Here is an 8,826-nt window from a genome sequence, read left to right on the forward strand (position 1 = left end):
AATGGTGTCTCAGTGGTATACAATGGTGTCTCAGACTCTCAGTAGTATATGTGCCTCTAATGGTATGATTGGTATGGTGAATGGTATACCATATACCCAATGGTGTCTCAGTCGTATTCAATGGTGTCTCAGTAGTATGTGCCTCTATAATGATATGATTGGTATGGTGAATGGTATACCATATACCCAATGGTGTCTCAGTGGTGTCCAATAGTCTCAGTGGTATATGTGTAATGGTATACCATATGCCCAATATGGTATCTCAGTAGCATGTGCCTATATAGTGGTATAATTAATGGATAGTTGTTGGATAATTGTAACGCAATTGTGGCTTAGTGGTGTGTGCCTAATGAATGCCTTTTATGTTAATGGTGAATGGTATGCCCAATTGCATTACCCAATAACATAATTCCGAAGATTTAAAGAAAAAAAAATCAAAGATTAAAAATTAGAATTATTAAAATTTTTGAGTTGTGACTTTTATGCGAGCAGCTTCCCCAAATCAGGCCCATTCGCTCATGATGGCAAACATGGTCTGTTGCATTCTTTTAAATTGTCTTTGTCTTTATTAAGTAAAAGGCCTATATGTGTTTAAATATCATTGAACCAGTGCTCAAAATACAATACTATTAATTTGTTATATTTTACAATTGTACATATTACCTTCTAAATTTATATCTGAAGCATTGAGTGCAAAAATAAAAGGAGTCAATGAAATCTTATTTGATAAAAAGGATTTTATTGTACCTTAATATCAACGGACAAATTATTTCACAGCCGCTCCCGAAAGGGAAGAATATAATCATCATTTACCGTAAAAATCTTGAAATTGAAACATGCAAGTTTTAAAGAGCATGAACAAGATGTGTATCGTACTAAATAGAAAATTGTACATTTCACCATCCTTTCTTTTCTCTTTTTGTTTCTTGGTATGATTTGAACGGCACACCACCTATCCTATCTGTATGGTATACAGTTTTTTATGTAACGCCCCCCCCCCCCTTCTTGAAAGTTTTGTTCTATTTTTAAATTAATTTTCTTATTTAATTATGGCCACTTTTTATAAAGAGAGCTATGGGGTGTTGCAAGGAAATATTTGCAGTCAATCCCAAAATTCGGTTGCAAATTTACAAGTGATAGACTAATTTCATCTAAAGTAAACCAATTTATAGATTTATTGATGGAAGAAACAATAAATCAGTTGCAAGTTTGCAATGAAAAGTAAGACTTTCAATTGATTTTGGAGTTTGAAATTCAATTGCAAGTTTCTTGCAATGTCCCATAGGTCATTATTTTGCTTAAAATGAATTCACTGTTGGTTGTCTTCCTCCCCCAACCCCTATTGAAATTCCCATCGGCAAACCCTGATTTTGGTCTGCAACGACCAAAGCCCCCTCCCGGCCAATTTATATATCGCTACTACTGCTTTTGATCATAAACCGTTCCTTTTTTTTTTCTTTACAAATTGTGTTTTAATTATTTTTTCTCACTCATGGATGGTGTTTATAAAGAGGAGAGCTATTCTAGGCCGATCATTACTTGCTTAATTGAAATGATTTGTCTGTTATTGTCTTGCCCCCCCCCCCCCCCCAGTATCAAAATTTCCTGCCGCCAGGCTAGTACAATATGTAACAGAAAAAAATCTAATGAACGAAATTCTCAATTGCAATCAAAACAAAAGCGAAATTAAACAAAGAGAGAAAAGGAAAAAAGAGATAAGTAAAAAATAAATATATCGAAAAACAGAAAAATAAATTTAAAAAAAGAAAAGAAAAAGACTAAGACAAAGAAAAGAAGAAAGACTGAACAGAAAAAAAGAAGGAAAAAGAAAAAAAGACAATGGAAAGAAAAAAAAGAAAGACATGGAATTATAGAACAGAAAAAAATTGAGCAAAATTATTTTTTTCATAGATCCTTTCAAAGGATAAGCAGTGGCAAAAATTGACTGCATGGTTAATTGCCAACCCAGAACCAATCAAGAAAAAGACACCCCTGATTTGGTCTTACATGCAATTCACTCCTCCCCCATATCGGGATTATCTTGGCTAAGAAGCCCCCTCCCCCTGATTTGGTCTTGATTTACCCCCCCCCCCCAATATCGGGATGTGTTGGCTGCGCTGCTAGCTAGCTCGCTCTATGTACGTAAGTGTTGTTCTCGCACGCGCGCGCGCACGTACGCATGTAACCGCCAATTGCAATATTTGAAAAAAGAACCCGATCAACCACTGTTTTGCTGTTCAGAAGTCCGTCTATAATTCATCATAAACTAAAGGAACACAGGTCAGATTCGGACAACGACTTCAAATTCATTCGCTGAATACGCTAAACAGTAAGTTAGATAACAATTTTCTTTGATATTGTTTTCGTAGTTAGTGGCTCGGCCTGATTTTCTAGAATGTTACTGTTTAGTGTTACTGTTAGATGTCGTTGTACTGCCACGGGGTTTCACTGCCACCGTACCGCCACTGCCCCGTTGGCGCGGGCAGGGACACGCCTGTCTCTGGCGAAATGGATTATGGGGTGCGTTAATATGCTTTGTATAGGCTGAGGTGAGCTGAGCCGAGCATTATTGTCATTGAGTAGTAATTCGCTCGTATGGCCTGATATCTATTTTCAATGTTTTACAAAACCATCTCTGAATACCGGCGGTATGAATTTATGAATGAATGACTTGTTAAATTAATGCTGTACAGTGCAGTACTGTCATGACATTGACTGTCAAAGACAAAGTGTCAATTAGGCCATTGGTTACTGCACAACATTGACATTGTTTCACTGAAATGGAAACCTTGCCGAAAAATATTGCTCTGGAATGAGGCCTATAATTTGTTGTTGGTAAATTAAGATGACATGGACATGGTAGTATTAAGGTGAAACATGGTAAGGTGTCCTAAATTTTAAAACATAAAATAAAGCATTAAAGGCTACGCAGGCCCTAAAAAGCTACGCACCACTTATTGCGCATGCAATTTCAATGGTAAAATGTGCACTTTGTGTGCGGAACTGTGACTGGAGAGAGTGACAAACGATTCCTATTCAATTTTTCTAGAGAGACTGCAATAATTATTCAGAGAAAACCTACAACTGTTTGGAATTAACATATTTTAGAAATTGAGGCAGAGAAATATTCCATGATAAATCAAGAAGTGTTCTGAAAACATGGCGGGATTTTGGTATTAGTGAGTTATGTGATATTTTCTTCTTGGTTAGGCCTAAGGTTTTTTAGAATATTTATTACATATGAATGCGATATAATTTGTTCAAATATAAAAATTGGCATAGTTTTTGACGTTTGTAAACAAAATTCGTAGTTTACATATTATATGTAAATGTATCCCCCCCAAAAAAGGGCCTATACTAATCTGAACTCAGCCATGCCAGCTGACTAAAATCACAATTTCTGAATTTTTTCCTTGGGATTTTTCCGTGGGATTGGGCGCTAATTTCGCACCGACCAACTTCGAGCAAAATTCACCACCAAATGTTGTTCTCAAATGTCAAGTCTGAATTGCATTTGAATGTCCATATGCCCACCGCTTTTCCGAATATCGGGAACAGCTGTATATCGGCTTCGATCTCTACGTTATTGTTTGAATCCTCATGCGTTGCCTTGCCGTAATTTTGATATGGACTGAAGTTCGTAACCAAATCATGCAAACTGCCGCAGGCAAATCTTTTGGTCGCTAACTTCAGTCCTTATAAATAATGGCAAAGCCAAGAAAAGTGATGTCTGACTGAGAATTTGAACGATAACGTAATGTTTAATGTTGGGGCCCGCAAAGATAACCTGGCTTGAGCCCGGACCGGAAGGTTTAGCAAAAAAAATTCTGGGTCCTGGATCGGCCTGGAACTCGGAGCCACCGGTCAACAATGCTGCTGCAGCCCTAAGAAAAACCTGGCCCCGCTAATCCCTAATGCACTTTCGTACCCTGCGATGTTAGCGAACTAATTTAACCTAAATATTTGTCCGAATCAATTCACTGAGCATCAGGAAAATCTTTATTCCGGCTTCCACCGTGATTTCATCATTCGAATTATCAGATTTAGGGTCTCACTCCACCGTATATTTATTTGGATATTTGCTGAAGTTAGCGATTACAACGCGCAAACACGAAGTCAACAGTGTTGCTGCCCTCTGCGTTCGTTTGGCGAAATCTGACTAAGAATTTTAACTAAGACGTCGAGATCAAAGCTAAAATAATGCTGTTTCCACTGCTCAAAGTGGCTGAAATTCATGTAAAGGATGAATTAAGTTAGATTATTCGAGAAAATAGATGAGCTTCGTTCATGAATAGTGGTAAATGGTCACATTATCTTGGTATTTATTTGGTATTTTTCGGAGACATAACAGCTTCTGATCTTCGCTGTTTTGGCTCTCAACCCGGACCGGCTTGGCCTGGGGAAAATCCCCCCAACTCACTGGTCTCTGAATTCCACCCCGGCATGGCTCCCACCATTACGATAATATCGGGAATGGAGCCAAAATACCGCCGTTCCCGATCGTGATGTTTGGAAAAATGGTGGGCATACTGTGTATTGACCTGTGTATTGACCAACAAAATACGCCATAATAAAGACAACGCTGGATCCGTGCGCTTACAATTATGTCACAATGGTAAAGTAAATGAAATGCGCACCAATTGCCGATGCAGAATCGGCTTTCTGTTTACACGTAGTAAAAAAGCCGATTCTGCATCGGCTCGCGGTTCTGTACCTACTATTTTGGTGGTGCAAATTGCCGATTCTTAACCGCGAGCTGATGCAAGTTAATCGTGTTTTACACGCTATGAAAAAGCCGATTAAGTGTAAACACGGTATATATTTCCGTTAGAAATATTTGCTGTAACTTTCAAAAGGAGGGACACACTTGTGTAAAGACTCCATATTTACATTAAACACATAGGCCCGAATTCACAAAGGTGGTTTTGAAAACCCACGGTTGAGTCCATGGTGTATGCAGAGTTCCTGTATAAATTACGCTTAATTTAGCACGTATCTGGCGCGTGTATAAAAAATGTCCAATTCTGATGCGCGCTTTTGTCGCAGTGAGCCAAATTGACGCCTGTTACCATGGTTAGATACGCTATTTTATTCATGAGTCCACTGTTTGAAGAGTGGACTCATTAATTCAAAACAGTGGACTCGTGATTAAAATAGCGTGGATAACCACGGCAACAGGCGTCAATTTGGCGCACTGTGACAAAAGCGTGCATCAACATTGGACATATTTTGATATACGCTGTAAATAAGCTTAATTTATACAGGAAATCTCCATAAAACATAGACTCAACCGGGGTTTTCAAAACCACCTGTTTGAATTCGGGCCATTGACTATTGCTCTCAAGGGGGGGGGGCACAGGTCAATTGTGCCCATCTGGATCCGTTACTGTGATTGTCAATACCAAGAAAAGAAAATCATATTGAATGTTATCAATTAATTGATTAGGCCTACCTTTTGAAAACTGCTGCTCTGGAAATATGACTTCAGATCATTCTTTTTCTATTAGATAATTTTCTCTTGCATATCTACATGATTGCTGATCAAAACGCGTTACGCAGCAGAGTAACTGTGTTATATTGATCTATATATTTCCAGCATGCACACACAGAAAATCTTTGGTGGGGGAATTTTATTTCTGTGACATCAATTTCAAACATATTTTCAAGTGAATTTGCTGCATATGTTGAAATAAAAATTATCATGATGCTGTATATGAGTGAATCATTGCATTTTGGAGCTTAAAGAAAGTTTTACTATATTAGTATTATATTTTTGTTTTTATCTGCACATGCATATTTTCTAACACTCAAATTGATTTTATTTCATTTAAGATTGGACGACGGATACACTGGATGATAATATAGATGGTCCAGGATTATCTGGGAAGGAAACTACAGGTGTTGAACACAGAAAACCGTTTACAAGAAAACATCTGGAGTTTGTGAAAGGTAATTGTGTAAGAATTCACTTCAGTGGAAAAAATTGCAAAGCTTCATTAAATAAAACAGATTGTACTCTTGCAGTGGCATAGCTGAAAAAAAAAAACTTGTGAGGAATGGTAAAAATACTGAAAAAGACCAAATGTCATCCCCATTTATAGGATTACACGTCCTTTCTAACACCCCCCCCCCCCCTGGAAAAAAATCAATATGCTGGCGGGGGGGGGGGGTGGACACTTTGGCCCCAGGTATGCATGTGGTATGGTATTTGTCATCATTTGGGCAACCTCCCATTAATATAACGGGTTATTTTCTGCTAATCTATGGTTAAACATGAATTTCTTTATCATATTGTACAAAATGTTTTGTTGATATTTGTTAATTGGTACTATTCAATTGAAGGGTAGTGTATTATGCAAATTTCTCGATATTTTAGAAAAATATATCAATTTCTCAAGAAAGCTTGCACGCACGACAAGCATTGATGTTTTGAACCCGTAGCTGACATACTGTCCTTTGCATTGTTTTCATCCCATATTCCTTATTACAGCTGCAAGAAATTAATCTTGCCGGGTACGCATTCACTTCACCTTGGTCGAGTGCAGCACAGTGGATAAATGTGTTGCTGAAGGAAAACACCATTGCTAGGATTCAAACCCACGACACTCTGTTGAAAGGTGAGAGTCAGAACCACTAGACCACGACGCACACACAGTTAACAAGCTGATGTCATACTCCCACTTGTTCTTTTGTATTTTATAACAAGAAGTCGTGTTTATTCACATTTTGACCTCCAAGAACTAAAAAGTGGAGTGAAGATTTATTTAATGTAAACACATGCATTGCTTGAAATCATTTTATGCTACGTGGGACATATCATACACGCGTGTACGAAAATATGAAATTATTATGATTTCATTTTATAACATAAGCCTAACACATATTCCTGACGATCATGTGCACATTCCAGTAATTTTTCCCAAAATGTTGCTAAACCTTCAAATCAAAGACTTTGTTATCAGATTTTAACGAAATTGTCAACATTATGCTTTTCTGATTAATTCTCTTCCTACCTAAATCTCCCCTTTCCTCATGCTTTCTTTCTATGGACCCTTCATTCTCCTTATAACTATGTTATATGTAAAATGTAACCGGTCGTCCAACCCATTTGATTGAAGGGCTAGGTACTCTAGACTGAAAGTTATGTGATTTAAATTCAAAGAGTACATCAGACAAAAAAAACACTGAAAATTTCATCAAAATTGAATGAGGATTAACGAAATTATGACGAATTAAAGTTGTTATTTTTTGGTAAAACTGTTCTCTGCAAGTCCTCATGAATATACAAGATCCCAATTTATATATTTTTTTGTATTATATGAATTCAAATTTTGTCCAAGCTAGGTTGTAAAAAATTATGATTGACTACTGATATACTGTGAAAGACAAAAATTATATTATTTCTCACACATAGTTGAGTTATTCATCTGATTCAACACAACAAAAATAGACAAAAAATAAATAAGTGAGAATCTTGTATATTTGAACTATGGGAAATAGTTAAAAAATAGATGTGCTACTAAGAATTATTTTCTATATGATTTGCAAAATATTAAAAAAAGATGTCGCTATTTTTCTAGTTTTTTTTTCTATTTTCATGATATATTCTTTATTTATTCTATTATTCTATATATTCTATTTTTGATATAGATATTATTTATTCCTTTATGTATCTTTAATGTATTTATGATAAACTTTTGGCATGTTTCTACAGAAAATCATTAAAAACGATTTATCTTTTCCGGACTCGAAAAACCTTATCGCCCTTAAACCAACCTGCTTCTACAAACCGAATAATCTGATTAACTCGCTTTTCGCGTTGCAAATACGGCGGAAATCGGAAACTTCAACCTATAACCTCAGGTTGCATTGTACATATGTCCAAAATTGCATCTTCTTAGGAAAATTTTCAAAATTTGTGGTAGATCTCACTCAATGTAGCAGGTATACGTGTTGCACGATCAGCTGGCGAGATCGAAAAGGCCAGAATGTGCAAATTTATGTACTGCGAAATTGCACTTTTGGGATTAAGCACTTCCGCCAGACACGATACGCTATTTTGCCGTGTGTTTTTACAGAAAAGTTAAACGGATTAACATGGCAATAACCACCTCTCAGAGATGGTTATGAGAAACCATATTTTGCTTGAAGCAGTTTATCAATAAACCGCATCGCGTCTGTTTCTACAAAATTCTACAGGAAAGTTTTCCGGGATTCTGGATACTTACGTGGGTAATACCTTTTAACGATTCTATGTAGAAACACGCCGTTTGATATATCTTTTAGGTGAAAAGAAAATAGAGAAATATTAGGAGGTTCTATTTTTATGGGGGTACTATTTTCCCCCCTTTTGGGGATATTTATTTCCTCTAAGTTTGGTACTCTTAACCTTTAATCATTTGGCCATGTGAAGGCTATCACACATTTTGAGTTTAATCTTCGAAATTTGGTGTTCATCAGTTTGTTGTCCAAACTCTGTCTTACATTTAGATTTGTTTATAGGAAGATTAACATAATATCTATGTGGAGTGCAATCATTGACCTCTTGTAGAGTCGTGCAGTCACATGTATTCATAATGCTGGTGCTTTTATGCCATACATGTACTTGTCAATACTGGGTTCTACTCTTTTGTACTTGAACTTATTAGTAAAAAAAAAACATTTTATTAATGTCATTGAAGTAGCTGTGTGAAAGCAATTACACACAACAGATTTAAAATCAAGGTTATTGTATTACAAGTATCAGGTTTGTTTGCAGAACAGTGGTTTTGCCAAGTACTCAATCCACGTAAAAAGCCATCAGAGAGAACATGTTTATTCTTGGAA

The 8,826-nt window shown here is 36.5% G+C and overlaps 1 long non-coding RNA gene across 1 annotated transcript; it reads left to right on the plus strand.

The window, feature by feature from the left end:
• The first annotated feature begins 2,149 nt into the window (after positions 1-2,149).
• Positions 2,150-7,563, plus strand: LOC129263883 (uncharacterized). The gene is made up of 3 exons (XR_010293784.1): positions 2,150-2,329; positions 5,833-5,949; positions 6,491-7,563. It is a non-coding gene; the product is annotated as an uncharacterized LOC129263883 (long non-coding RNA).
• The last annotated feature ends 1,263 nt before the right edge of the window (positions 7,564-8,826 follow it).

Source organism: Lytechinus pictus, chromosome 6 (genome assembly GCF_037042905.1).
Source record: "Lytechinus pictus isolate F3 Inbred chromosome 6, Lp3.0, whole genome shotgun sequence".
Lineage (NCBI taxonomy): Eukaryota > Metazoa > Echinodermata > Echinoidea > Temnopleuroida > Toxopneustidae > Lytechinus > Lytechinus pictus.